The 14,103-nt window shown below is 37.9% G+C and overlaps 1 protein-coding gene across 8 annotated transcripts in view; it reads left to right on the forward strand.

The window, feature by feature from the left end:
• The window catches only part of LOC116582140 (G-protein coupled receptor-associated sorting protein 2), a 143,443-nt gene that overhangs the window by 59,249 nt on the left and 70,091 nt on the right, over positions 1 to 14,103 (forward strand). For 2 of the 8 annotated variants that reach the window (XM_032329550.1, XM_032329540.1), the window contains exon 3: positions 1,626 to 1,691. The exons of the other annotated variants lie outside the window; for them this stretch is intronic. The gene's annotated coding sequence lies outside the window, so the exon portion shown is untranslated. The remainder of the gene's footprint in view (positions 1 to 1,625; positions 1,692 to 14,103) is intronic. 8 annotated transcript variants of the gene reach the window in all.

The following is a 14,103-nucleotide window of genomic DNA, read 5'->3' on the forward strand; positions in this document are numbered from 1 at the left end:
AGTTTTTTAGATGTGCTGTTGAATTCAATTTGCTAGTATTTTGTTGAGAATATTTGTATGTATATTCATCAGGGATATTGGCCTGTAATTTTATTTTCTTGTAGTGTCATTCTCTGGCTTTGGTATGAAGGTGATGCTGGCCTCATAAAATGAGCTTGGGAGTGTTTGCTTCCCCAAGTTTTTGAGGGGTTGCATTAATTCTTCCTTAAACATTTGGTAAATTCACCAGTGAAGTGGCACCTGGATGGCTCAGTCGTTAACATCTGCCTTTGGCTTAGGTCAGGATCGCAGGGTCCTAGGATCGAGCCCTGCATCAGGCTCCCTGCTTGGTGGGAAGCCTACTTCTTCCTCTCCCACTCCTCCTGCTTGTGTTCTCTCTCTCTCTCTCTCTCACTCACTGTCAAATAAATAAATAAAATCTTTTAAAAAAATTTCACCAGTGAATTCATCTGGTACTGCGTTCTCCTTGGTTGAAAGGTGTCAGATTACTGATTCAGTCTCCTTACTTATTACTGGTCAGTTCACATCTGTTCACAGACCATTATTATTATTGGTCATGTTCTATTTCTTCATGATTCAGTCTTGGTAAGTTGTATGTTTGTAGGAATTATGTGTTTCTTCTAAGTCACTCAATTTGTTGGCTTATGATTATTCATAGTGATATCTTATAGTCCTTTGTAGTTCTGTGGTATCACTTGTAATGTCTTTTCTTTCACTTATACTTTTATTTATTGAGTCTACTCTCTTTTTTTTTCTTGGTTAGCCTAGCCAAACGTTTGTCAGTTTTGCTCATCCTTCAGAAAAACCTAATTCTTATTCTTCTTGATATTTTCTCTTGTTTTCCTTTCTTCATTTCATATATTTATGCTTAATTTTTTTATTATTTGCTCCTTTCAGCTAATTCTGGGCTTAATTTGTTCTTTTTCTAGTTCTATGATATATGTTAGGTTGTTTATTTGAGGTCTTTCTTTTTTCTTAAAATTGGCATTAATAGCTATAAACCCCAGTCTTAGAAATACTTTTGTTGCATCCCATAAGTTTTAGTACATTGTGCTTCTATTTTCATTGATGTCAAAGTTTTTTTAAATTTCTTTTTTTTAATTTCTTCTTTGAGTCATTGTTTTTTTGGGAGTGTGTTTAATGTCCATGTGTTTGTGAATTGTCCAGTTATCCTTCTGTTATTGATTTCTACTGTCATACAGTTGTAGAAAAAGATTATTGGTATAATTTCAGTCATTTTGGATTTGTTAAGACTTCTTTTATAGTCTAACATGTTCACTTGTGAAGAATGTGTATTTTGCTGCTGTTGAATATAATATTCTTTGTATGTCTGTTAGGCCCATTTTGTCTGACAGTGCTGTCAAATCTGCTTTTTGCTTTTTGATTTTCTCTTTGGATGATACATCCATAATTAAGATGGTATTGATGTCATCTACTATTATTGTGTTGCTTCTCCTTTGAGTTCTGTTAGCATTTGCTTTATGCATTAAGGTGTTCCAATGTTGGTGCATAAATATTTGCCATGATTACATCTTCTTTATTAATTGACCACTTTATCATTATATAATGATTATATTTGTCTCTTGTGACCACTTTTAACTTAAAGCTTATTTTATCTTATACAGGCATCTCCTGCTGTCTGAAATTGGTGTTATGCCTCTTCACTTATACAAAAGACCTGCATTAGTAAAGTAAGAGATGTTTTTCATAAAAGTGAAAATCCTCTTCAGATTTCTTTCCATTAGTGAAAACAGATACTAATATAGTTCTTTCATAAAAGCAAAATGGCTAGCACAAAAAATAGATACATAAATCAATAGAACAGACAACAGAACACAGAAATAAGCCCACAACTATAGTTAACTCAATCTTTGACAAAGGAGGAAAAATATGCAATGGGGAAAAAGGGTCTCTTTAAACAAATTGTGTTGGGAAAAATGGACAGCAACAGGCAAAAGAATGAAATTGAACCACTTTCTTACATCATACACAAATATAAACTCAAAATGGATGATAGACCTAAATGTGAGACAGGAAACCATTACAATTCTGGAAGAGAGTTCAGGCAATAATTCCTCTGACATCAGCTGTAGCAACACTTTTCTAGCTATGTCTCCTAAGTCAAGGGAAATAAAAGTAAAAATAAATTATTGGGACTACATTGAAATAAAAAACTTCTGTACAGTGAAGGAAACAATCAACAAAACTAAAGGAGCAACCTACTGAATGAGAGAAGATATTGGCAAATAGCATATCCAATAAAAAGTTAGTCTCCAAAATATATAAATAATTTATACAACTTAACACCCAAAAAACAAATAATCCAATTTAAAAAGGGGCAGAAAACATAAACAGAACTTTCTGCAAAGAAGACATCCAGATGACCAACAGACACATGAAAAAATGCTCAACATCACTCATCGTCAGAGAAATGCAAATCAAACTACAATGACATATCACCTCACACCAGTTAGAATCGCTAAAATTAAAAACACAAGAAACAACAGATGTTGGTGAGGTTGTGGAGAAAAAGGAGCACTCTTGTGATGTTATTGGGAATGCACAGTGGTACGGACACTGTGGAAAACAGTATGGAGGTTTTCCAAAAAGTTAAAAATAGAACCTCCCTCTGATCCAGTATTTGCACTATTGGGTGCAAAATATAGAAACACTAATTCAAAGTGATACATGCACCCCTATTTTAATTTTTTATTCAAAGATTTTATTTACTTATATGAGAAAGAGGGAGCAGGGGGAGGAGCAGAGGGAGAGGGACAAGCAGATTCCTCACTGAGTGCAGTGCCAGATATGGGGCTCAATCTCAGGCCCTTCAGAACATGACCTTAGCCAAAACCAAGAATCAGATGCTTAGCCAACTGAGCCACCCAGGCACCCCCTCACATGCTCCTATGTTTATACCTGCATTATTTACAATAGCCAAAGTATGGAAGTTGCTCAAGTTTTCATCAATATATGAAGTATAATGAAGATGTGACATACATATGTGTGTGTGTGTGTGTGTGTGTGTGTATATATATATATATATATATATATATGCAATGGAATATTATTCAACCATTAAAAAAAATTACCATTTGCAACAACATGACGTAACTAGAGAGTAAAATTCTAAGCAAAATACGTCAGTCAAAGTAGAACACATCAATGAAGCTAGAAGCTGGTTTTTTTTAAAGAAGCAATAGGATCAATAAACCATTGGCCAAACTAATCCAAAAGAAAAGAGAGAGGACCCAAATTAATAAAATTAGGAATGAAAAGGGAGAGATCATTACTAACACCAAGGAAAAGAAACAATCATTAGAAAATATTATTACCAGTTATATGCCAATAAGTTAAGCAACATAGACAAAATGGATGCATTCCTGGAAACCTATAAACTCTCAAAACTGAATCGGGAAGAAATTGACAACCTGAATAGACCAATATCTAGTAACAAGATTGAAGTATTGATCAAAAACTTCCCAAAAAACAAGAGCCCAGGACCTGACGGATTCCCTGGGAAAATTCTACCAAACTCTCAAAGAAGAAATAATACCTATTCTCCTGAGGTTGTTTCAAAAAATTGAAGCAGAAGGAAACTTCCAGACTCTTTTTATGAAGCCAGCATTATACTGATCCCCAAACCAGGCAAAGATCCCACCAAAAAGGAGAATTTCAGACCAATATCTCTGATGAAATGGATGCTAAGATTATCAACAAATCCTAGCTAATAGAATCCAGCAGTACATTAAAACGACTCTCCACCATGCCCAGGTGGGATTTATACATGGGATGCCAGTGTGGTTCAACATTTGCAAATCAAACAATGTGATAGAACAAATCAATGAGAGAAGAGAGAAGAACCATATGGTCCTCTCAATTGATGAAGAAAAAGCATTTGACAAAATCCAGCATCCTTTCCTGATTAAAATCTTCAAAGTACAGGGATAGAGGGAAAATTCCTCAACTTCATAAAATCTATCTATGAAAAACCCACATTGAATATCATCCTCAGTGGGGAAAAGCTGACAACCTTCCCTTTCAGATCAGGAACACGACAAGGATGCCCACTCTCACCACTCTTGTTCAACATAGTAGTAGAAGTCCTAGCAACAGCAATCAGACAACAAAGAGAAATAAATGGTATCCAAATTGGCAATGAAGAAGTCAAACTCTCTCTCTTCACAGGTGACATGATACTTTATATGGGAAACCCGAAAGACTCCACCCCCAAACTACTAGAACTCATGCAGCAATTCAGTAATGTTGCAGGATATAAAATCAATGTACAGAAATTAGTTGCTTTCTTATACACTAACAATGAAAATACAGAAAGGGACATTAGAGAATCAATTCCGTTTACTATAGCACCAAGAACCATAAGATACCTGGGAATACACCTAACCAAAGAGGTAAAGGATCTGTACTTGAGGAACTACAGAACACTCATGAAAAAAATTGAAGAAAACACAAAAAGATGGAAGACCATTCGGTGCTCTTGGATTGGAAGAATAAACATTGCTAAAATGTCTATACTGCCTAGAGCAATCTAAACATTCAATGCCATTCTGATCAAAATTCCCCAGCATTTTTCGAAGAGCTGAATCAAACAATCCTCAAATTTGTATGGAATCAGAAGAGACCCTGAATTGCTAAGGAAATGTTGAAAAAGAAAAGCAAAACTGGGCCCATCATGTTGCCTGATCTCAAGCTTTATGACAAAGCTTATCACTAAGACAGGTACCTGGCATAAAAACAGACACAGAGACCAGTGGAACAGAATATAAAGCCCAGATATGGACCCTCTGCTCTATGGTCAACTAATCTTCGACAAATCAGGAAAAAATACACAGTGGAAAAAAGACAGTTTCTTTAATAAATGGTGCTGGGAAAATTAGACAGTTATGTGTAGAAGAATGAAACTTGACCATTCTCTTACACCATACACAACGATAAACTCAAAATGGATAAAAGACCTCAATGTGAGGCAGGAATCCATCAGAATCCTAGAGGAGAATATAGGCAGTAACTACTTCGACACCAGCCACAGCAACTTCTTTCAAGATATGTCTCCAAAGGCAAAGGGAACAAAAGCGAAAATGAACTTTTGGGACTTCATCAAGATCAAAAACTTCTGCACAGCAAAGGAAACAGTCAAAAAAACAAAGAGGCAACACATGGAATGGGAGAAGATATTCGCAAATGACAGTACAGACAAAGGGCTGATATCCGAGATCTGTAAAGAACTCCTCAAACCCAACACACACACACACACAAAACACATAATCATGTCAAAAAATGGGCAGAAGACATGAACAGACACTTCTCCAAAGAAGACATACAAATGGCTAACAGACACATGAAAAAATACTCAGCATCAGTAGCCATCAGTGAGATTCAAATTAAAACCACATTGAGATACCACCTTACACCAGTTAGAATGGCCAAAATTAACAAGACAGTAAACAATATGTGTTGGAGAGGATGTGAAGGGGAACCCTCTTACACTGTTGTTGGGAATCCAACTCAGTGCAGCCACTTTGGAAAACAGTGTGGAGATTCCTTAAGAAATTAAAAATAGAGCTATCCTATGACCCTGCAATTGCACTACTGGGCATTTACCCCAAAGGTACAGATGTAGTGAAAAGAAGGGCCTTCTGTACACCAATGTTCATAGCAGCAATGGCCACAGTCGCCAAACTGTGGAAAGAACCAAGATGCCCTTCAACAGATGAATGGATAAAGAAGATATGGTCCATATATACAATGGAGTATTATGCCTCCATCAGAAAGGATGAATACCCAACTTTTGTATCAACATGGACAGAACTGGAAGAGATTATGCTGAGTGAAATAAGTCAAGCAGAGAGAATCGATTATCGTATGGTTTCGCTTATTTGTGGAGCTAAGGAATAACAGGGAGGACATGGGGAGATGGAGAAGAGAAGTGAGTTGGGGGAAATAGGAAGGGGAGATGAACCATGAGAGACTGTGGACTCTGAGAAACAAACCGAGGGTTTTGAAGAGAAAGGGATGGGAAGTTAGGTGAGCCTGGTGGTGGGTATTATGGAGGGCATGTATTGCATGGAGCACTGGATGTGGTGCATAAACAATGAATTCTCGAACAGTGAAAAGAAATTTAACAAAAAAATTAAAATTAAAATAAATCATTCAGTCAGAACAGACAAATACCATATGATTCCATCCATGTGTGGAATTTAAGAAACAAAACAAATGTGCAAAAGAAGAGACAAACCAATCATATGCTATTTGTCAAGAAGGAGACTCTGAACTATGAAGAACAAACTGAATGCAGGTGGGTGGTGGAGATGTTGAAATAGGTGATGGGGGTTAAATAGTACACTTATGGTGATGACAGTGAGTAATGTATAGAATTATTGAATCACTGTATTATATACCTGAAACTAATGTAGCACTGTATGTTAGCTACACAGGAATTAAAATTAAAAACTTAATTTGAAAAATAGCAAAGTTGAAGAGGAGAGGCAAGATGGAGGATGAATAGGAGACCCTATTTCAACCAGTTCCCTGAATTTAGTTAGATATCTACCAGAGCACTCTGTATGCCCATGAAATCAGCCTGAGATGTAAGATTATACACTTCTGGATCTCAATGGGGGCAGAGGATCATCAGTGGAGAGGGTACACCTTGCCTAGATCATGGTTGATATTTTCAGCTTTACATCCCCCCAATTACCTCTCACCAGAATAACCAGGAGGTGGAACCCCCAAGAGAGGAAAAGTTCAGAGACTGTGACCTCTGCGACAGAACTAATGGATATGGACATGAGCCAGATGTTGGAAATAGAATTCAGGGAAACAGTTATGCAGACAATGGCTAGGTTGGAGAAAACCATTAATGGTAACATAATTAATGGCAGAAGTGAGTGCTGATCTGGCAGAATTTAACAATACTACCAATGAGATCCAATCTAATCTAGGTACTAGATTAATGGCAGAAGTGAGTGTTGATCTGGCAGAATTTAACAATGCTACCAATGAGATCCAATCTAATCTAGATACTCTAACAGCTAGGATATGTGAGGCAAAAGAACAAATTAGTGATCTAGAAGGCAACCTGACAGAAAAGAGGGATCAGGAGGAGGCCTGGAACAAACAGCTTCGAATCCATGAGAACAGAATTAGAGAAAGAAATGATGCCATGAAATGTTCCAGTGTCAGAAATTATTGGGACCCCTGAGAAGGTGGAGAGAGAGAGGACTAGAAGATATAGTTGAGCAAATCCTAGCTGAGAATTTTCCTAACCTGGAAAATGGGACAAGTGTTCATGTCCTAGAGGCAGAGAGGACACCCCCCAGGATAAATGAGGGTAAAGAGACCTACCAGTCTGTGATTGTGAGACTCATGAACTGTAAAACGAGAGAAAATATCTTAAGGGCAGCTACAGGGAAGAGATTCCTTACCTACAGAGGGAGGAACATCAGAATAACACCAGACCTGTCCACAGAAACCTAAGGAAGCCAGACAGGGCTGGCAAGACATATTCAGGGCACTAAATGAGAAGAACATGCAACCAATAATATTTTATCTGGTAAGGCTCTCATTTACAATGTATGGAGAGATAAAGAGCTTCCCATACTGGCAAAGACTAAAAGAATATATGACTACCAAGCCATCCCTACAAGAAATATTACGAGGGGTTTTGGGGGGGAGAAAGACACCAAGAGTGGTATAGAACAGAAATTTACAGAGACTATCAATAGAAACAAGGACTTCACAGGAAACATGATGACAATAAAAGCTCATCTTTCAATAATCACTGTCAACATAAATGGCCCAAATGCCCCCCATAAAATGGCAAAGGGTCACAGATTAGATAAAAAGATAGGACACATTCATATGCTGTCTATGAGAGACTCTTTTTGTACCTAAAGATACATCCAGACTGAAAGTGAAAGGATGGAGAAACATCTTTCATGCCAATGGGCCTCAAAAAGAAAGTCTCATATCAGACAAATTAGATTTTTTAATTAAATTAATTTATTTATTTTCAGAAAAACAGTATTCATTATTTTTTCACCACACCCAGTGCTCCATGCAATCTGTGCCCTCTATAATACCCACCACCTGGTACCCCAACCTCCCACCCTCCTGCCACTTCAAACCCCTCAGTTGTTTTTCAGAGTCCATAGTCTCTCATGATTCACCTCCCCTTCCAATTTCCCCCAACTCCCTTCTCCTCTCTAGACCCCTTCTCCTCCATGATATTTGTTATGCTCCACAAATAAGTGAAACCATATGATAATTGACTCTCTCTGCTTGACTTATTTCACTCAGCATAATCTCTTCCAGTCCGGTCCATGTTGCTACAAAAGTTGGGTATTCATCCTTTCTGATGGAGGCATAATACTCCATAATGGACCACATCTTCCTTATCCATTCGTCTGTTGAGGGGCATCTTGGTTCTTTCCATAGTTTGGCGACCGTGGCCATTGCTGCTATAAACATTAGATTTTAAGCTAAAGACTGTAGTCAGAGATACAGAAGGACACTATATCATTCTTAAAGGGTGTATCCAACAAGAAGATCTAACCATTGTAAATATCTATGCCCCCAACATGGGAGCAGCCAATTACACAATCCAAAAGTTAATCAAAATAAAGAGACATATTGATAAGAATACATTAATTGTAGGGGATCTTAACACACCACACCCAGCAACAGACAGATGTTTAAGTAGAAAATCAACAACAAAATAAGAACTTTGAATGAAACATGGGAACAGATGGACTTCATAGATATATACAGAACATTCCACCCTAATTCAACAGAATACTCATTCTTCTCGAACTCGCATAGAACTTTCTCCAGAATAGACCACATAGTGGGCCACAAATCAGGTCTCAACTGATACCCAAAGACTGAGATTATTCCCTGCATATTCTCAGATGACAATGCTTTGAAACTGTAACTCAATCACAAGAAAAAGTTTGGAAGAATTTCAAACACTTGGAAGCCAAAGACCATCCTGCTGAAGAATGTTTGGGTCAACCAGAAAATCAAAGAAGAACTTATACAATTCATGGAAACCAATGAGAACAAAGACACATCGATCCAAAACCTTTGGGATATGGCAAAGACGTTCATAAGGGGGAAATACATAGCTATCCAAGTCTCACTTTAAAAAAATAGAAAAATACTGAATAAACAAACTCTCTTTACACCTTAAAGAACTGGAGAATCAACAACAAATTGAGCCTACCTCATGCATGAGAAGGGAAATAATTATAATTAGAGCAGAGGTCAATGAGTTAGAAACCAGAGATAAAATAAAATACATCAATGAAACTAGAAGCTGGTTCTTTGAATTAATAAGATCGATAAACCACTGGCCAGACTAATCCAAAAAAAAAAAAAAAGAGGAAGAACCCAAATTAATCATGTATGGAAAGGGAGAGATCGTAACTAACACCAAGGAAATAGAAATAATCATCAGAAATTATTATCAACAGTTATATGCCAATAAGTTAAGCAACCTAGAAAAATTGATACATTCCTGGAAACTATAAATTTCTAAGACTGAAACAGGAAAAAATTAACAACCTCAATAGATCAATAACTAGTAATGAGATTGAAGCAGTGATCAAAAACCTAAAAAACAAGAATCCAGGACCTGATGTATTCCCTGGGGAATCCTACCAAACATTCAAAGAAGAAATAATACCTCTTCTCCTGAAGCTGTTTCAAGAAATAGAAACAGAAGGAAAACTTTCAGACTCTTATTACGGAAGCAGCATTACCTTGATCCCCAAACCAGGCAAAGACCTCACCAAAAAGAATTTCAGACCAATATCACTGATGAATATGGATCCTAAGATTCTCAACAAGATCATACCTAATAAGATCCAACAGTACATTAAAAAGATTATTGGGGCACCTGGGTGGCTCAGTGGGTTAAAGCCTCTGCCTTTGCCTCAGGTTATGATCCCAGGGTCCTGGGATTGAGCCCCACATTGGGCTCTCTGCTCAGCAGGGAACCTGCTTCCCTTCCTCTCTCTCTGCCTGCCTTTCTGCCTACTTGTGATCTCTCTCTGTCAAATAAATAAATAAAATAAAATGATCTAAAAAAGAAAGAAAGAAAAAGATTATTCACTGGGGTGCCTGGTGGCTCAGTGCGTTAAAGCCTCTGCCTTTGGCTCAGGTCATGATCCCAGGGTCCTGAGATTGAGCCCCCATCCGGCTCTCTGCTCAGCAGAAAGCCTGCTTCCTCCTCTCTCTCTCTCTGCCTGCCTCTTTGCCTACTTGTGATCTCTGTCCGTCAAATAAATAAATAAAATGTTTAAAAAATAAAAGATTATCCACCATGACCAGGTGGGATTTATCCATGGGATGCAACTGTTGCTTGCCATTCTCAAATCAATGTGATAGAACAAATTAATAAGAGAAGAGAGAAGAACGACATGGTCCTCTAAATTGATGCAGAAAAAGCATTTGAAAAAATACAGCATCCTTTCCTGATTTAAACTCTTCAGAGTACAGGGATATAGGAAACATTCCTCAACTTAATAAACTCCATTTATGAAAAACCCACAGTGAATGTCATTTTCAATGGGGAGAAGCTGTGAGCTTTTCCATTGAGATCAGGAACATGACTAGGATGCCCACTGTCACCACTAGTTTTCAACATAGTACTAGAAGTTCTAGCAAAAGCAATCAGACAACAAAAGGAAATACATGTATCCAAGTTGGCAAAAAAGAGTCAAGCTCTTTCTCTTCACAGATGACATGATACTTTATGTGAAAAACCCCAAATACTTCACCCTCAAATTACTAGAACTCAAACAGCAATTCAGTAATGTAGCAGGATACAAAATCAATGCATATAAATCAGGTGCTTTCTTATATACGAACAATGACACTGTAGAAAGGGAAATTAGAGAATTGATTCCATTTATAATAGCACCCAAAACCTTAAGATGCCTTGGAATAAACCTAACCAAAGAGGTAAATGTTCTATACTTGAAGAACTACAGAACACTCAGTAAAGAAATTGAAAAGGACAAAAAAAAGATGGGAAAAAAATTCCATGCTCATGGACCAGAAGAATAAACATGGTTAAAATGTTTATGCTGCCCACAGCAATATATACTTTTAACACCATCCCAATCAAAATACCATTGGCATTTTTCAAAGTGCTAGAACAAACAATCCTAAAATTTGTACCAGAAAAGACCCTAAATTTCTAAGAAAATGTTGAAAAAGAAAAAGCAGAGGGCATTCACATTGCCTGATTTCAAGCTTTATTACAAAGCTGTGATCATTAAGACAGCATGGTACTCTAATTTCCTTTTCTGTATTTTCATTGTTAGTGTATAAGAAAGCCACTGATGTCTGTACATTGAATTTGTATCCTGCCTCGTTGCTGAATGGCTGTATGAGTTCTAGTAGTTTGGGGGTGGAGTCTTTTGGGTTTTCCATATAAAGAATCATGTCATCTGCGAAGAGAGAGAGTTTGACTTCTTCATTGCCAATTTGGATTCCATTTACTATAGCACCAAGAACCATAAGATACCTGGGAATAAACCTAACCAAAGAAGTAAAGGAGCTGTACTTGAACTACAGAACACTCATGAAAGAAATTGAAGAAGACACAAAAAGATGGAAGACCATTCCATGCTCTTGGATCAGAAGAAAAAACTGTTAAAATGTCTATACTGCCTAGAGCAATCTATAGTTTTAATGCCATTCTGATCAAAATTCCACCGATATTTTTCAAAGAGCTGGAGCAAATAATCCAAAAATTTGTATGGAACCAGAAGAGACCCCGAATCACTAAGGAAATGTTGAAAAACAAAAATAAAACTGGGGGCATCACGTTACCTGATTTCAAGCTTTACTACAAAGCTGTGATCCCCAAGACAGCATGGTAGTGGCATAAAAACAGACACATAGACCAGTGGAACAGAGTAGAGAGCCCAGATATGGACCCTCAACTCTATGGTCAAATAATCTTCGACAAAACAGGAAAAAATATACAGTGGAAAAAAGACAGTCTCTTCAATAAATGGTGCTGGGAAAACTGGGCAGCTATATGTAGAAGAATGAAACTCGACCATTCTCTTGCACCGTACACAAAGATAAACTCAAAATGGATAAAAGACCTCAATGTGAGACAGAAATCCATCAGAATCCTAGAGGAGAACATAGGCAGTAATCTCTTCGATATCAGCCACAGCAACTTCTTTCAAGATATGTCTCCAAAGGCAAAGGGAACAAAAGCGAAGATGAACTTTTGGGACTTCATCAAAATCAAAAGCTTCTGCACAGCAAAGGAAACAGTCAAGAAAACAAAGAGGCAGCCCACGGAATGGGAGAAGATATTTGCAAATGACAGTATAGAGAAAAGGTTGATATCCAGCATCTATAAAGAACTCCTCAAACTCAACACACACAAAACAGACAATCATATAAAAAAAAATGGGCAGAAGATAGGAACAGACACTTCTCCAATGAAGACATACAAATGGCTATCAGACACATGAAAAAATGTTCATCATCACTAGCCATCAGGGAGATTCAAATTAAAACCACATTGAGAGGGGCGCCTGGGTGGCTCAGTGGGTTAAGCCTCTGCCTTCGGCTCAGGTCATGATCTCAGGGTCCTGGGATCGAGCCCCACATCGGGCTGTCTGCTCAGCAGGGAGCCTGCTTCCCCCTCTCTGCCTACCTCTCTGCCTACTTGTGATCTCTCTCTCTCTTTCTCTCTGTCAAATAAATAAATAAAATCTTAAAACAAAAACACATTGAGATATCACCTTACACCAGTTAGAATGGCCAAAATTAGCAAGACAGGGAACAACATGTGTTGGAGGGGATATGGAGAAAGGGGAACCCTCTTCCACTGTTGGTGGGAATGCAAGTTGGTGCAGCCTCTTTGGAGAACAGTGTGGCGATTCCTCAAGAAATTAAAAATAGAACTTCCCTATGACCCTGCAATTGCACTACTGGGTATTTACCCCAAAGATACAGATGTGGTGAAAAGAAGGGCCATCTGTACCCCAATGTTTATAGGAGCAATGGCCACGGTTGCCAAACTGTGGAAAGAACCAAGATGCCCTTCAACGGACGAATGGATAAGGAATATGTGGTCCCTATACACTATGGAGTATTATGCCTCCATCAGAAAGGATGAATACCCAACTTTTGTAGCAACATGGACGGGACTGGAGGAGATTTTGCTGAGTGAAATAAGTCAAGCAGAGAGAGTCAGTTATCATATGGTTTCACTTATTTGTGGAGCATAAAATATAGCATGGTGGACATTGGGAGTTAGGAGAAGGGAGTTGGGGGAAATTGGAAGGGGAGGTGAACCATGAGAGACTATGGACTCTGAATAACAGTCTGAGGAGTTTTAAGTGGTGGGGGGCCGTTGGGGGAACCATGTGGTGGGTATTAGAGAGGGTATGGACTGTATGGAGCACTGGGTGTGGTACAAAACAATGAATACTGTTATGCTGAAAATAAATAAATTAATTAAAAAAGAAAGACAGCATGGTATTGGCACAAAAACAGACACATACTAATGGAACAGAGTAGAGAGCCCAGATATGGACCCTCAAGTCAGTGGTTAAATAATCTTTGACAAAGCAGGAAAAAATATCCAGTGGAAAAAGGACAGTCTCTTCAATAAATGATGCTGGGAAACTTGGAAAGCTACTTACAGAAGAATGGAACTCTGTTGTTCTTTAACACCATACACAAAGTTAAACTCAAAATGGATGAAAGACCTCAATTTGAGACAGTGTCCATCAAAATCCTAGAGGAGAACTTAGGCAGTAACCTCTTCGATATCAGCCACAGCAACTTCTTTCAAGAAACGTCTTGGAAGACAAAGGAAACAAAAGTGAAAATCTACTTTTGGGACTTCATCAAAATAAAAGGGCTTTGCACAGTAAAGGAAACAGTCAACATAGAAATGAGAGAATATATTTGCAAATGACACTAAAAACGGCTGATATCCAAGATCTATACAGAACTCCTCAAACTCAACACCAAAAATATAGGTAATCAAGTTAAAAAAAAAAATCGGCAGAAGTCAGGGACCAACACTTCTCCAAAGAA

Source organism: Mustela erminea, chromosome X (assembly GCF_009829155.1).
Source record: "Mustela erminea isolate mMusErm1 chromosome X, mMusErm1.Pri, whole genome shotgun sequence".
Lineage (NCBI taxonomy): Eukaryota > Metazoa > Chordata > Mammalia > Carnivora > Mustelidae > Mustela > Mustela erminea.